This window comes from Thamnophis sirtalis, unplaced genomic scaffold (assembly GCF_051295495.1).
Source record: "Thamnophis sirtalis isolate CommonGarterSnake01/CBP01778 unplaced genomic scaffold, rThaSir2_p1.2 scaffold_11, whole genome shotgun sequence".
Lineage (NCBI taxonomy): Eukaryota > Metazoa > Chordata > Lepidosauria > Squamata > Natricidae > Thamnophis > Thamnophis sirtalis.
The window spans coordinates 39,082,435-39,099,923 of record NW_028261391.1 but is presented as its reverse complement, the minus strand read 5'-3'; positions in this window follow the sequence as shown (position 1 = coordinate 39,099,923).

Below are 17,489 nucleotides of genomic sequence, written 5' to 3'. Positions count from 1 at the left end.
CAATCTAAAAAAATATGGAGAGAGGAATATGTTACTGTTATTATTCATCAAACTCATAAGTCAAAGTTCCATGATCATATCCTACTACAGAGAATTCTGTAAAATAATCTTGGGACTATGAATATTTAAACTCATGGTACTTCAAAATTAAAGTGCACATTTAATTTCAAAATTGAGGTTACTGATTTGTAAGAAATTTTAATGCAATGCAATATACAAATATTAAAAGAAATAATAAAATGCATATCTAAGAAGACATTTAAATACTTTGAAAATTTTAACTTTGTGTGTTTGTGTCAAATTAATGCAGACAATGAATGAAATGCACTTAAGGACAGCTTTGTCTAACTGTGAATATGTTTGTGATGTACAATATCTGTATATATAAGGCAGGAATGAATAGTAGTTTTACAAGGCCATTTAATTTTTGCCTAATAGCTAACACTGCATTTGCTGTGACTCAAACACTGATTTTTTTACAAGCTTATATCAAGACTAAAAGACCAGGAAAGCATAGTTGCAAGACTCTAGTGCCAATTATCTCTAAGAGAAGATAAAATAATTGTGGTCTCTTATATGATTGTTATTTTCTTGTCTCTAGCTAATATATATCTCTGCTTGTCAATGGCATAAAACATTTGGTCCTATTATGACAGAATCTGCCCTCTAAACTTGCTTCTTCACTGTCACAGTTAATGGAAATAAAGGGTTTAGTTCAAGGCAACATCAGACTGAAACAGTCTATATAACACTGTGTGAAATTTCCCCAGAGAGAACCTCTCCATTGAAGAGGGGTCTTCAATATTGCAGAAGTAATTGTTCAGAAAAAGGAATTTGGAATCTCATAGTCAAAGGCTCAGCCTGGATGTGCTTATTATGGGGGAAAATCTTCAGTCCAGCACACGGGATTCTGGTTTTTTTTTTTTTTTTTTTACAATCTCTCTTCTTAAGCTTTGAATGGATTATTTTTTGAACATTTTTTACTACCAGATCAGTTTATCACTTTGTCTGATTTCCAAAAGTTAATGTAGTGGCAAGCCACATGTCTGTATGTGAATGTAATTAATCTATGAAGCTATTTTTTAAAAAAATATTCTTTTTCCTCCTGTGATTCGTACTACTTGAATAGTAGCAATAGTCTAAGCATGTGTGCACCACCTAGAGCAGGGCTGTCAAACTCTTGGCTCACGGGAAGGATGCATCACACACTGGCCATGCCCATTCCCAGTTTAGTGAAGGGGGGGAAGTCCTGATACATCACATGACGCTGCCGTGATGCTGAGAATTTGACACACCTGACTTAGATAATAGAAGGCAGTATATCTTAAAGCATGAATCAAATGCTATTCATTCCATCTAGCTACGCCTATAAATATGCAGGAAGTCCAAAATAGTAAAGATATTCATAATCCCATTATACCATCTATTTGAAATATCTTTTTGCCATGATGCAAAGAATCGCATTCATGTATTCCACAACCTTAAATGTTCCAGCTATATTGGTCAGTAACAAGGGACCCATATTACAGTCATTAGCAGTTTTAGCGTGTTCTCCCATCTAGATTTTAAATTAGAGTTTTTACCATGACCGCTAGTCTGCAGATGTAGCTACATCTGTACATTCACCCAATCCAGGCCGAACCGAAAACATCCCACCTTTGCTTCACTCCCTCTTCTTTGTGGCAACCCCTGAGATATCGGAACACTGCTAAAATTCAGATTCACTTAATGACCACATTACTGAGCAATGGCAATGTTGGTTCAATTGATGGTCTACCTGTATGCATTGTAAAAGTGTCATAGGTAAGCTTTACTATTGTTGTCATTATCATTTTAATAATAATTCCTTTATTAAGGGAAGTGGAAAAACAATGCACACAAGAGAAAAAAAGAAGAGCAAAAAGAGAAAAAAGAAAGGCCAAAAATGAAGAATAAAACACAAAGTATATAAATGTTATTTACAAGTCTCATACTTACATTATTTTTTTAAGTAATTCATTCAAGTAATTGAATGTTCTTTGTTGTTCTAAATACTATTGTTAAAATTCAAGTAATAGATGAATTACAACATAAATAATCAACATAGTATAAATTAACAGTTGCAATAATTTCTGTATGAGCAATTGAAGATTTTGTACTAATAGAAACCTAAATTTATATATGGTGTATACCAATATACCAGCAAATGTGAAAGCATGCAAATGTGAGTAGATAAATAGGTACAACTTTAGTGAAAACAATGCTCTGTGACATCATGCTGACCACATGATTGTGGAAATGTCTTCAGACAGTGCTGGCTCAATGGCCTTGAATCAAATATGAGCACCACCCCCTCTAGTTGGCAACAACTAGCAGAGTATATAGGCAGGACTCCTTTATCCTTGTTTTTAAATGTCTTTCTGCAGATTCACATTTACCTGTCTGCAGGCTTGATATATGATTGTCAATGTCCAGCTACCAGTGTATGGAAAACAAAATGGCAACAATTCTGTAGCTGAAATGAGATTTTGAATAGTTTTTTTCCCTATTTGACTCTTCTCAGCTAAACTAACAGGTGCCTATCTTACTCACTTTCATATAATAGCAATCCCTGAAAAATAGTGAACACTGAGATCTCCTTTGGCAACAGTGAATAAGGATTAGGACTTGTTTGCTTGCTTCTTTTCCCAAATCCAAGCCATAGCAAATGGTGGCTATTGTTATTCTTCACTGTTCTGAATGCAGGAACTGAGAACAAAATTACTCCTGAAGTCAGAGCTCAAATAACATTTCACTCATATTTATTGCTGTCATAGGTTTAGCTGGAGGCCTTGTGCACACAAGAAACTCAGCGTGACAAATTCTTACAAAGCTACTATTTGTACATTTGCAAGGCTGGGACTGTATCTTTGCAATGTAAGGAAAATTAGCTTCTTTTCTTCATTCTGAACTGAACTAGTAATATAATGTAGACAAACTGAATAACCAATTTGCACAATTTGTACTATTCCTTTCCCTAAAACATATGCAAAATCGAATTCTGTACAATTATGACTTTAAGTGATGGTTCTGGTGCCTTTTGTGTAGGAGAAGCAGTAAATTCAATTTGGAATAAAAGTAACTGGGGATTTGACTGTCAGAGAAACAGAGACTTGGATCTGTCTTTCTTGATGCAAAGGTTCCAATTAAATCTCTATAATATTGTTTCTGAACTTTGGCTGTGGTTCAAATGTGTGTATTTCAATTTCCTGCATTTCCCAGCCAGCATGCTGGGAATTGAAATCCATACATTTTAAACTTGCCAAGGTTCTGAAACACTGCTCTAAAGCAGGGCTGTGAAACTCCCAGGCCATGGGCTGGATGCGTCATGTATTGGCCATACCCATGCCCAGTTTAGCGAAGGGGAGAAAAGTCCTGATATGTCACGTGACACTGCCATGACAAACGAGTTTAACACCCTGATCTAAAGGGTCACTATTTGAATATGTTCTTAGTCAAGGCAAAATATTAGTGACCAAAACTTACAATCTTAGGTCTCCCTATGTTCATTACATGGTTGTTTGAAAGATAATGGTGTAGTCAATAAAGCCAAATTCATGAGATCAAATAGTCACTGCACCACATTCTGCAATTGATTTCTAGATTATCCTGGTAATCCTGCTGTCACTGTTTTATACTGATGCTCATTTTAAGAAGGAAAATAGAAAACAGAACAAACCTGGAGCTTCTCCATACTCTGTTCATGTCATTTCTTTCTCCTTTTATATCCCAAATCTTTGTTCATCTATTACTCTTGTGCCTGACAAATCTTCCGTTTGATGATGGCCTGGTAATTGGATACAAGGATCTAATCTAGAACTAAGGCTAGACTACTTCCGATCCACTGCAGTTACAGATACTATGCTTCAGTCTGCGGAGGTCACATTTTGATAGATTTAGATTTAATTAGCCAAAGCCCTCAATATATAAATAAGAAACAATGAACAAATCCTTCTGCAAGAAGCTATCCGAATGATATGTTTAGCCTACTTTCCCTTAAGACATGAGTGTCAAATTTGATTGCATCAAATGACATATTGTGATGTAGTGTGATTTTTATGTTTGCAGAGCTGGGATGGGCGTGGCCTGAACATGACGCATCAAGCCTACGGGCTGTGAGTTTGAGAAGCCTGTGGCTGAAGCTATCAGATCAGAGGTTACATTATGTCATGACCTTGACCTCGTGTTCAGAGGGTTTACTTGACATTCACACTATGACATATTGATACCATGTGTGGTAAATAAGGATGAATTGGTAATGTGATTGATGCCTCCTAGTGGTCAATATATCTTCACGAACTGCATCTGAATAATGTTGTCCAAAGATATAATTCATTTATATCCATTTCTGAAAAGGAATACTGTGCTACGGAATTTGGGAATTTTTTTGAAAAAAAGCAATCAAAGTAATTAAGGAGCCACAGCACCTTCATTATGATGAATGACTACACCATCTGAGGCTTTTCAGTATGGGAGGGTTTTCCCCCCTTCCTCTTGAATACCACATACTTAAATTTTGGAATTTGCTCCTATCAGATGTTATCAATTTCTGTGCCTTTAAAAGCAAATGTAAAAATTCATGAAGGACTACACTATCAACAGCTACTTTTTCCAGAATCACATGTGTGAAAGCTGATTTTAAATTTGATAATAAATCTACAAACCATTTTCCAAACAATCAACAGGTGCAGATTGCTCTTTTTTTCTAGAAGGGACCAAGCTTATTTCCTTTACACTGAAAGAGCAAGAGAAAAATATCCTGAAACTTTCTGTGCTAATTTGCCTATGTACAGGATTTTCAGTTGAAAATCAAGTAGTTACTGGAATGCTATAGTGTTATTAGTTTTATTTCCTTCTTAATAAAGCAGTCTCTTCTCGATACCTCAAATTATAATCAGACCTCCAAGAGATAGATACATTGTAGAATTAATTATATTCACTTTAAGCTGCCAACAGAGAAGCCTGACAATTCTCCTTAAAACACCTTAAATATGAAGTGATGGGAGGCCTCGTTCCCTGCTGTTCATATTGTGATACTGAAAACATCTGTGTGGCCACTGCATGACATTGAGTGCATGGAGTAGATGGGAAGTTATTTTGATTTAGGAACATTTTTTCTTATGTTCTTATATATTTCTGAAAGCTGTATTTATATCTTATTATACAATCAGAGTTATAAAGATTCTGAGAGAAGCGATAAGCATTATTTATTTGCCCTTCAAACTTTATGACTGTTCTTTTCCATTTTTGCAAAGTATGTGCTGCATGTAATTTGCTATCAGCACAGATTCTCTGTATGTACCAATAGCTCTATGCCACACATTCTGGCTTATCCTTATTTGTTGCTGATGATCAAATAGGGTATTACTGGGGTTGACCTATTAGCAAATTCTTGATCCAAGGGCTTAATTAGGACATTTTGATCTTCCCTTTCTAAATCTACTATTGGGTCCAGATTTGTTCATAAAATGTTCTACTACTATTGTTAGATATTAGCAACTGTTATAGTGGTTTCCACCAAGGTCCTCTGTTCCGGCGGAAACAGAGATTCAATCTCATTGGCCGAAGGGCCACACAGTTCCCTATCAAAGGGCTGCTGTCAGACTGAACCTTCACTGGACTGTACATAGTTGTTCTGTTACAATAAAGAGCTGTTGTTACCTAAGCCTGAGTGTGCCTTTCCATTACCCAATCTAACAGCTATTGCGTATCAACAGATCAATGCCAATATCATTGAAGAATCAATGCCTAAACGTTTAAGAATAACAAATGGAATAAAAATTCTAATTCTACTTATTATAAACTCGGTGTATGGAGTATCTAGCTCAAGGTCAAGGTTAAGCATAAGATTAAAAAAAATGGGTATTCCTTCGGACAAAGGTGTTACATTCCAAAGGAATGTACATGCCAGCCATGGGATTCTTTTTATAACATGAGAAAAAATATTGGCAATTGATTAGCTTGCAAAAGAAAAAATAACAACCAATAGGTTCTTACTGATATGTAATTTTTTTACAGATATAGCTTCCTAAGTACCAATGAATGCTTTGAATACCATGCTGTCCATAGTTAAAGCCATCATGCCATAATTAATAGTAGTATCATATAAGCTTTGCTTCTTTCAGCACTGCAGGAATTAAGATCTCTTAGTGCCTGAATAGATCACTTCAGTGTTTCTGCCAGAGAATTAATGCTAAGCAATTATACAAAGCATTAAAGGATTCTGACAGAGTCTGCTGCTCATACTTAGAAAGCAGTTATAACCTTACCTTATTGTAGTTACTTTTTTCTTTTCCATGTTGCACTGCAACAAAGAGAAAGAAAGAGGCCACATAAAGCTATGAAGGTCAAGATTATAAAAACAATTTGTGAATTAAATATTTTTCTGGAGTTTTTCCAGTGAGTGACTCTTAGTCATAATCTGGAGTGCAAAGAGTAGATGAAAATGAATACACTTAAAAAAGCATTGTTGAATGACCATGATAACCAATTAGCCTGAAGTTCATGGAGCATTTTGAATGTTATGCAGAGTTTTAAAAGAAAATTTGAGTACTGCTCCCCAACCAGTAGAAGCCACGCACCCCTGTGTTCTTCCAATAGGGCAAATAGTTTTAGGATTGTGGCCTAAGCATCATAAACATCATCTGACAACATGGGTGTGTGTGTGTGAATGCAGCTATTTAAATTTGTTTGATCAGTGTCTAAGATTTTTATTCTTTATTATTCCTGTTAAGAAAATCTTCATCTGAACTTAACAGTCTTGAACAGGCTCCCCACAGAGTTAGCTGTGGACTAACTACCATATCACATTAATTCATTGCCTATCATTAGCTTCAATTCTGACTAACATTAATACAGAAGTAAACCAAACCCAAATTATTATCCCATTAAGAGTAAGAAATATCTGTTGGGAAATAATTTGAAAGACTGCTACTGTAGTCTACTACCCTGAATGGACCTATAAAAACTGGAAAGGAGGAGAGAGAAAAGTTAATCTCCTTCTCCTTTTAAAGAATGAAGAATTGAATAGCTGGTCTTCCTTCCTTCCCATGACAATCATGTGCATCTCTATATCATAAAGAACAGTTAGCATCATTAGTATTTCACTGCCCATGCTAAAAATTTCAAAGGAGAAAATCAATCAACAGTGAGAACTCTACTTGAAACAAAGATTATAAGTCTATATAGCAAATACATGAGATTATGCTGCATGTCCATTCCTCTTCACTTTTTTCTGATATGTAGAAAAGAATTGTTGCGTTCACTGAAAACTGGGGAAGGTTGTGAGTGTATGAGACAGAAAGATGGTCAAATTCAAAGGTAGCCCCATATATATATGGGGCTACCTTTGAAATTTGGTCATCTTTCTGTCTCACCCACCTATATATATTATTCACCCTCCCACTGACCAGCAATTATTGACTTGATTGGGAAATCATTACTCTTATTTAATTAGGGGCTTAAAAATTGGAAGAGCACAATCTTTCTGGATCCTTGAAAGGGCCAGCTGTCTTTCGAAGTAAAAGTTGTTTGGATTTAATCATCTTATTCCCAAATAAACACCCTGGTCTAATTGAATCTTTGATGCTAATAAGTGAGTCCATCAATATTCATAAGGCAGGAATATCTGGAAAGATCTAGTGATGTTAAGAAACCACAGTTAATGTGGCAGGAAGTAAGGGAAACGGTTAAAAAAAATCCCATGAAGGTTGTTTTAGAAAGAATATACAGCAAAATACGCCGTTTGCTGATTTGTATGTGAAGGGTTCTAATTTTGCCGAGAGATAATAATTTTGAACTCTCTATTTTATTTATAATTTTCATTTGGAAAAAAAGGCCTTTCATTAATTTTTTTAAAAGGATCTCTTTGACTAAGTGCCAATTCATCAATGCATTAGAAACAGAACATTAATCTGTTCTTCCCGTCTCTGCCATAATTGTAACATTTTTCTTTTAATGAGGTAGAGTAGGCGAATGGGAAGGTAATTGTGCCGATAGTGATGGAAGGTTTCTCTTATAATTTCCAGACTAATGATGACATGCAACTGGTATTGTTTCCTTGAAGCAAAGGGTCTTTCTTCACAAAGAGATAGATTAACAGTAGAACAGAAGAGCCCAAACCCTCCAGCAACTGGCACTCCCCCAACCCACAGTATGCACACATATCCATCTTGCACTTCTTGCCAGATAATGAGTGCAGAGTGCTCGTTTATTGGCAATATGAATAACTGGGTTTGGCAGGTTAGTCTAATGAAAATGGCAAGGTTAGAAGGGATGCAGAGTGGAAAAATGAGATCGATGCAAGGTGACTGCAGAAAACTATCCTCCATATGCCATTCAATGGAATGGTACTGAAGCTAATAGATAAAATTTGATATAATCCTTCCTTGAAGAGAAAGCCCTGGAGCTGATAAAGAAGGATTGCCATGCAGCTTAAAGAGGATAACCTGTTTTCCACTATACAGGGCATTTCAGAAAGTTGTAAAGCTACAATCCATTCCATTATGTATAAAACTGCTGCAGTTTCTTTCTTAAGAATAGATTTGTCCAGTTTCATGAATGGGGTAGCAGTTCGGAGCTGCATCTGTTCAATATATCTTGTTTCTGAATTTCAAAAGTTGCACAAATCACATAAGTGATGATGAAGTAAAGTTACATGCCATGATTTTCCATGTCTAACCACATGGACACAAAAATGCTGGTTCTTTCCTGTTTTTAAAGGGAAAAGTTATGCATTATATGTATATTATAAATAATTACCCCTAATTTTGCAAGACTTTATTGACATTACATACACACAGACAAATACAAATTAGAGGAGACTGGAATGCTAACATTAAAGTAAATATTTGGAGTCATGGGAAATAATGGGAATACCAATATTTATAGCAAAAAAAAAACCTTTCCAAGAACCTCCATGTGGATAACTCTTCACATGGATATAATCAAGTGTCTGAGAAAGTGTAAACAGGAGTGCAGCAATATTTTGTCCTTTTACAGTAGAGCATTGCTCAGTTGTGTAGTTTTACTTTTGCTCATAGATCCTTTTCCTCTATTTGCTTGTCTGTTGACTGATAAAGGACTGCTGGTTCTTTTATGTATATCTAACTACCTATAACTTGATTCAGATTTTTTTCCCAAGTATGTATTTGTTTCATTTCTTAAATCAACAACTCTTCTAGGTGACTCAGTGGCTAAGACATTGAGGTTGTTGATCATAAAGATGGAGAGTTTGTCGATTCAAATCCAGTCCCTAGTACAGGTCTCCTGCGTGAGCAGGGAGTTGGACTAGATGACCTCCAAGGTCCCTTCCAACTCTGTTACTGTTTACTGTTCAATCCTTCTTACTCCTAGGTTGTGTTTGTACCAGCAATAAAGATTTCAATACCAACTCTAAAGGTTTAGGTTTATTTGATTTATATGCCGCCCTTCTCCCAAGGACTCAGGGCAGCGTACAACAATAAAAGAAACACATAATACAAAAGTTAAAAATAAATTAAATAGGATATCCCAAACCCAATTAAAATTGACAATGACATATTTTTTAAAATAATTAAGATTAAAATTAACAGTAATCAATAATTTGATTTGTTTTGTTCAGGCCAGGCTGGCTTGCTGGAAAAGCCAACTTTTTAGGACGCGTCGGAAGGACCGGAGGTCGGGGATTATACGAAGCTCCGGGGGCAGCTCATTCCAGAGGGAATGCACTCCCACAGAGAAGGCTCTCCCCCTGGGGGTCACTAGCCAACACTGTCTGGCCGACGGCACCCTGAGGAGGCCAATTCTGTGGGATCGCACTGGACGATGGGAGGCTACCGTGGCAGTAGGTGGTCTCGCAGGTACCCTGGGCCTAAGCCATTAAGCGCTTTAAAGGTCATAATTAGTACCTTGAATCACACCCGGAAGACAACCGGCAACCAGTGCAGGCTGCCTAAAAGAGGTGTAACATGGGGTGCCACCATGACAATCCGCGCAGCCGCATTCTGGACCAATTGAAGCTTCCAGGTGCTCTTCAAGGGCAGCCCCATGTAGAGAGTGTTACAGTAGTCCAGGCGAGAAAGGACGAGGGCATGAGTGATTGTGCACAGAGTATCCCAATCCAGAAAGGGGCACAACTGACATACCAGGCAAACCTGGTAAAAGGACCCCCTGGTCACGGCCGTCAGGTGTTCTTCTAAACTAAGCCGTGTATCCAGGAGGACACCCAGATTGCAGGCCCTCTCTGAGGGGGCTAAAATTTCTCCCCCTATCATCAAAGATGGAACAAGATGCACAAATCGGGATGACGGAAACCACAGCCACTCTGTCTTGGAGGGAATGAGCTTGAGCCTGTTCCTCCACATCCAGATCCGCACAGCCTCCAGGCATCGGGACATCATGTTGAGGGCATCATTTGGGTGGTTTGGGGTAGAGATGAAAAGTTGGGTATCATCAGCATATTGATGATACCGTACCCCAAAACCATGGATGATCTCACCCAGTGGTTTCACATATATCTTGAAAAGGAGGGGTGAGAGAATCGACCCCTGGGGCACCCCACAAGTGATGCGCCTTGGGGTCGATCCCTGACTTCCAGTCAATACAAACTGCGACCGATCCAACAGGTAGGAGGAGAACCACCATAAAACGGTGCCCCCCACTCTCAACCCCTCAAGTCGTCGCAGTAGGATACCATGGTCGATGGTATCGAAAGCTGCTGAGAAGTCTAATGGGACCAGGACAGAGGAACAGCCCCTATCCCAGGCCCGCCAGAGATCATCGACCAATGTGACCAATGCCGTCTCCGTGCTGTATCCGGGCCTGAAACCCGACTGAAATGGATCCAGGTAGACAGCTTCATCCAGGGACTGGGGAAGCTGACGTGCTACTGCATTCTCAACAACCTTCGCTATAAAGTGAAGGTTGGACACCAGACGATAGTTGGCTAAAGAAGCTGGGTCCAGGGAAGGCTTCTTAAGGAGGGGCCTCACCACCGCCTCCTTCAAGGTGGTGGGAAAGAACCCCTCTCTCAACGAAGTGTTGGTAATTTCCTGGAGCCAGCCTTGAGTCACCTCCCAGGAAGCCAAGATTAACCAAGAGGGACACAAGTCCAGCACACAAGTGGCAGCACTGAGTCTCCCCATAATTCTGTCCATGCCCTCGCGGGTCACAGGATCAAACTCATCCCAGATGGTCTCCACAAGATTCATCCCTGTTGACTCGCCTGAATCTACCCAGTCAGAGTCCAAGCCGGTCTGGATCTGAGCGATTTTATCCTGCAGATACTGAACAAATTCTTCAGCCCTACCCTGCAAGGGGTATTTCGCAGCTCCTTGGTTAAGTAAGGAGCGGGTCACCCAAAACAGGGCGGCTGGACAGTTATCTGCGGACGTGATAAGACCGGAAAAATATTGCTGTTTTGCTGCTTTTATCACCACTAAGTAGGATTTAATATGAATCCTTACTAGTGTTCGATCACGCTGGCCCTCCATCCACTCTCTAGGTGTCTTTTCTGGTGTTTCATCTCCAGGAGCTCCTCGGTAAGCCAGGGAGGTACCCTGGATCGACACCGGGTCAGAGGCCGCAAAGGCACAACATGATCCAAAGCCCCAGTGGCCGCCCTATCCCAGGCTTCCACTAGGGCTTCGGTCGAGTTGTGAGCAACGGATTCAGGAAAAGTCCCAAGCTCCATCAGGAACCTTTCAGGGTCCATCAGGCGCCTGGGGCGGAACCATCTAGTTGGTTACGCCTCCCTGCGGTGAGGGGTAGCAGTATGGAAGTCAAGCCTGATGAGGAAATGATCCGACCATGACAAGTGTTGGATAGAAATATCCCCTAAATCTAGATCATTCATCCACTGCCCAGAGACAAAAATCACATCGAGCGTGTGTCCTCCATTATGAGTGGGGTCTTGAATTAACTGAGTTAGGTCCATAGCCATCATGGAAGCCATGAACTCCCAAGCTGACTCAGATGTCTTGCCAATGGAAGGCAGATTGAAATCTCCCAGTATCATAAGCCTGGGGAAATCAACCACCAATCCAGCTAACACATCCAGCAGCTCCAGCAGGGCCGATGAAACGTAGCAGGGAGACAGGTATGTAACAAAAAGGCCCACCTGAACTCCAAGGCCCCATTTCACAAAAAGGGACTCACACCTGCCTATCTGAGGCACAGTGACCTCCTGAGGTCTGATACTTTCCCTAATAACCACCGCCACCCCCCACCCCTTCCCTGGCTGGTGAAATGCCCGGAAGCCTGGTGGACATAATTCACTAAGGGGAACACCCCCCTCTTGGCCCAAGCAGGTCTCCATAATGCACGCCAGGTCCGCTCTACCATCTTGTATGAGGTCATAAATGAGGGGAGCCTTATGTACCACGGACCTGGCGTTAAGCGACACCAGCCAGAGACCAGGGTCCTGTAATCCTGAGCACCCAGGGGTGTGAGAAGAGTGATGAGGGTCGGAATGCGCAATCGCTCTTAAACAGTGGACCTGTGTCCCCCAAACATAATTTGGCCCTCAGCCCACACCATAACTGCCTCTCCCACAAACAGTAGAGATGGTAGACCCCCCAATGGAATGGCTTAATGACTCTCCCGGAATCCCAACCCTCCCTAGCACTCCCAACCCACACCCATTAGTTAGCTCTGGCCTGTGCCCTGGCGGACTCCCCCCCAAGCCTGTCTGAGCATTCCATATCAACCTCCCCGCCCTCTCCTTAAAATTTGATTGAAAAACCCCTGTAAGAAACCCCTAAGTAGTCTCTTCTTGGCATGCCACCTCTCGGGATCCCAAAATCCATCATTAAGGAAGCGTCTTGATAGTTAGAAGGCCATCCTCGGAAAAGGGGGAGTTCCCAAAGGGAATAAAGTTCTGTCACAGTATAGCATAGAGGAGAATGTGGCATCAACCAAATGGGATGACATCACGGGGAGATGGAACAAGGAGATGACATGTCCACGGGGGGGGGGAGCCAACAGTGTTCAGGGGGGGGTAGCAGGAAGCTGCTGCTGGGCACACCCACGCCGGCTGCAGAGATCCCAAGCCGGATGACCCACCACTGCTGCCGCTGGGCACACCCATGCCTGCTTCAGAGACCCAGGCTGGGCGTTCTGATGACCACACCCACGCCAGCTGTGTTCAAGGGGGGGTAGCAGGAATCTGGCGCTGAGCCCATCCATGCCGGCTGCAGAGATCCCAAGCCGGGCAACCCGCCGCCACTGTTGCTCAGCACACCCACACTGGCTTCAGAGATCCCAGGCTGGGCGTTCCCATCCATGCCAGCTACAGAGATCCCAATCCAGGTGCCCCACGGCCACCACTGACTGCACCCACATTGGCAGCCGCTGACGATCTTCATTCTCTCACCGCCAGCCGCCCCCTTTCACTCACAATGTTCTGGCTACAAAGCAGTAAATCGCAGCTCAAGGGTATCCCTGAGGTCCCAGGAAGTTCTCATAGCTAGACCTGGAACCAACGATGGAATAGGGTACCCCTGCAAGCCCCCGAGAAGGACAATCATATCCCCGAAGCTCTGCTCAAACACAACAGGACACCATCTTGGGCATGCGCAGTAAGAAGCAGTCACTGCATAAGGAAGAAAGTGGGCATGCTTATTTAAAAGATGAGTCTGGAGAAGTTCCCACCAAGTTTCAGTATTTGCAAAAATGTCGTATGTGCCTTCATGTACTAGAAAGACAAATTTAGCCACACAATTTTGTTTGATTTTGTATTATGAATTTTCCTTACTTGGAAGAAACCCTTCTCATAGCCATTTAATGAACTCATCATTCTGATATGGGACATTCCACATTAGCAGTACCAGTGACATGCAGTGAGGTTTACGGTTGGTGAGGCAAGAGCGTGGCGGTGGCAAGAAGCAGCATCCCCACTGCTGTCCCCGACAGGCATCTCGCGTTTATGTCCAGCATAGACATGAGACACCTCTGTCGGACACAGTGGCAGGAGGTGGGGTGCAAGGCAGCAGAGCGTGGCGGTGGCGAGAAGCAGCATCGCCCCACTGTCCATGACAGAGGCGTCTTGCATCTATGTCCTGCCCCTCTCTTCTCAAACAAGGCTGCCCTCCCTGCCTCTCTCCCTTCCCTCTCTTCTCAAACAAACTCTCTCTCAAATTGAGAGAGAGTTTGTTTGAGTGAAGTGAAGAAACAAATACATGAGCACACACACACACAAATTACTCACAATAAAAAATTACTTACAAATTACAATAATTTTGAATCCCTCCCCCCTCCCTCCGACCCAGGAGCCACATACATTTTCCAGGTGTGTCACAGAGGATTTCAACTCTCCTCTTGTCTGCCATGATGAAAATGTAAAAAATGTAAAAAGAAAAAGGCAAAAGCTGCTGCTGCCAGGGCAGGAGGAGGCGAGAGAACCACGTGCCTCCTTTGCATAAGGAATTTTTGCCTTTTAAGCCTTGCTTAACTCTGCTCAAGTGATCATAAAGATAGAGGAAAGTAGGCACGTGGTTCTCTCACCTCATTCTGCAGTTAAGCACTAAGCAGAATCATCCACTGTGACTCTGACAGCAACTACCTCAGCCTTTTTCCTTTTACATTTCTTTTTCTTTTTCATGGTGACAGTGGTGAGGCCCTGCCTCCCCTCCCTCCCCTGACTGCACATCCCTGAGCAGTACAAATGTTATTAATATTTTGAGACACAGCACTAGTTTATTAAAATGTACTTGAGAGGTTCACAGTCAACAAAACCACATTTGGTATTTAGTACATTAGGCATATCTTTGATTTCTGATGACATTAGTGTAGAAAAGGAAATAGGAGAATACTCAGGATTCAGTGGCTTAAGGTATAATTGTTTTAGACAGCAAAATATTTGGATATGGTGATTTAAGAAAAATCATATAACCAAAAGAAAAAAATTGTATTGAGCAGGAATAAGAAAATATTGACTAAGGGTGAAACAATGATATTGTCATTAAATATGATTCTAAAATGATTCTGACAGAGCAGGCAAATTAAAACTGCGTTATGACCCTGGAGAGAAAAGTGACAAATGACAAACATTTTTTTTTGTGGAGTAAATATATACAATATGAACAACAAAGCATATTGTTAGAAGATGCTAGTAGCAGTAGAAACGGCAGCCTTAGAGCAAAATAAAGAGGTACTAAATCAGACCATAGTAAGCTGACTCCATGTTGTTATCAGATTTTACATGCCTGCTGTAATGGTCATGTACACAAATGTATACTGCTTTTGTAAGTCCTATGCATTATTTCCCAAGCATATATACCAATAGCAATAGCACTTAGACTTATGTACTGCTCCATAATGCTTTAATCAGTGGAACAGCTCGCCACCAGAAGTTGTGAATGCCCCAACACTGGAAGTCTTTAAGAAGATGTTGGATATTCATTTGTCTGAAATGGTATAGGGTTTCCTGCCTAGGCAGGGGGTTGGACTAGAAGACCTCCAAGACTCTTCCAACTCTGCTATTGTAAATAGCTTTACAGCACTCTCTTGGCAGTTTACAATATCAGCATATTGTCCCCAATATTCTGATCATCATTTTACTAACCTTCAGAAAGATGGAAGGCTGAGACAACCCTGAGCTGGTTAGAATAAAACTCCTGGCTATGGGCAGAGTTAGCTTTCAATATTGAATTCTAAACACTGTGCCACAATGGCTCCTGTGCACTACCATGGCTCCTGTAACTTTGTGGACTTTGGAGTTCTTCTGGATTCCTTTGACGATGATCCCAATGATCAGCGTAGATATGCATGCCAGTATAGACTTCTGGGTAGAAACATAGCAGACTAACATGTCTCAGCAAAAGAATGGGGAGGATGCAAAGGTAAGGATCAACAGGCAATTAATAGGCCCAAGGTAATGATCTTCTCCAAACAAGGAGAAACCATGAGGTGGCCACATGAACTTTGTGGGATTTTGCAGGTGCCTGCAAGTACAGCATCAGCAGCCCTGGTAGAAGACATCACACTCACAGTCTCACACAAAGTCTGGGTGAAGGACATTGGATCTGCCTGATCCATTTTTTAATGCAAATGGAGGATATTAAAAGTGTGAAGAGATCTTCAAGCTAGGAGAGCACCTAGAGTCATCTGGGTGAGTGTACCTTCGAATTGGGAAACATTAAAGTAAAAAGGAAGGAACCAGTTACAAAGTTTTTAAAAGAATTAAATGCAAAAAGTATAGGAGCCAGGATTTTTGAACTAAGAAAGTTAAAGAATGACCTAAGGGAACAGATACATTTGGAATATTCTGTGAAGTTCCCAAGAGCTGGCCTAATTAATTTACGAGCCTCGAGACAACTGCATGAATACTGCTAGGGGCCCCTGCAGTCTGAAAGGCATCACTTTGAATTGAAAGCTCCCTAGGGGCAGTTGAACGCTGTTTTCCACTCATCTCCCCCTCTGATACATACTCAATTGTATGCTTCTCCGCGGTCTAGTTTGGTGAAGACTTTTCCCTTGGCCAGATAAAATAGCATGTCCTTCATGAGGGGAGTGGGTATAGGTTGTGTATGCACACATCATTTATACCTTGAAAGTCCGCACACAACCTCATAGTTCCGTCTTTTTTCTTTGAAGAGGATTGGTGACGCAACCCTTGGCTTAGCTGGCTCAATGAACCCCCTTGCTAGGTTTGTCTATGTATTTATAGCAATAGCAGTAGACTTATATACCGCTTCATAGGCCTTTCAGGCCTCTCTAAGCGGTTTACAGAGAGTCAGCATATTGCCCCCAACAATCTGGGTCCCCATTTTACCCACCTCGGAAGGATGGAAGGCTGAGCCGGTGAGGTTTGAACCGCTGACCTGCTGATCTAGCAGTAGCCTGCAGTGCTGCATTTAACCACTGCGCCACCTTGACTTTTTTGACATTTAAGGGAGCTGATTGGCTGACTACGTTAAACAAAGAGGTAAATAGAAAAAGAAGGAAAACATAAAGAAGATAATGTTTTCATGAAGTACCGAGTGATGAAAGGAATTAAATTGTTATGGACACAGAAAAAAGCACATCTTTTGCCCGGGAATGATTTTGATGGCACAGTCTCTTGCATTTCCCGGGGTGTCATGGCATACAATTTGGGCTTGGGTAGTTTTGCCCAGGAATGATTTTGATGGCACAGTCTGTTTCCAGGTGGGGAGGCAGAACATCACACTCGGCTTCGCTGAATACTTCTGCGAGGGCCTGCTATTCCATCGGAATCAGTTTGGCCTCTGGGGTTTTGTCGGATATGGTTGTCAGTTGTTCTTGTGGGCTCTTTTGGGGTTTTTTCAGCATGGGTGGTGTTTCTGCTTCTGGTATGGGAGTGATTGGGGGTCCCTTGATATCCTAAGTCTGCGAGTACCAGATGTCTAGCCAGGAAAGTCCCAGTATGACTGTGTCTGTCATTTTGGGGGCTATTATGAATAATAAGCCTCTTATTTTATTCCTCATTTATAAATTACAAATGTGAAATTAAGAAAAAAATGATTATTACTAAA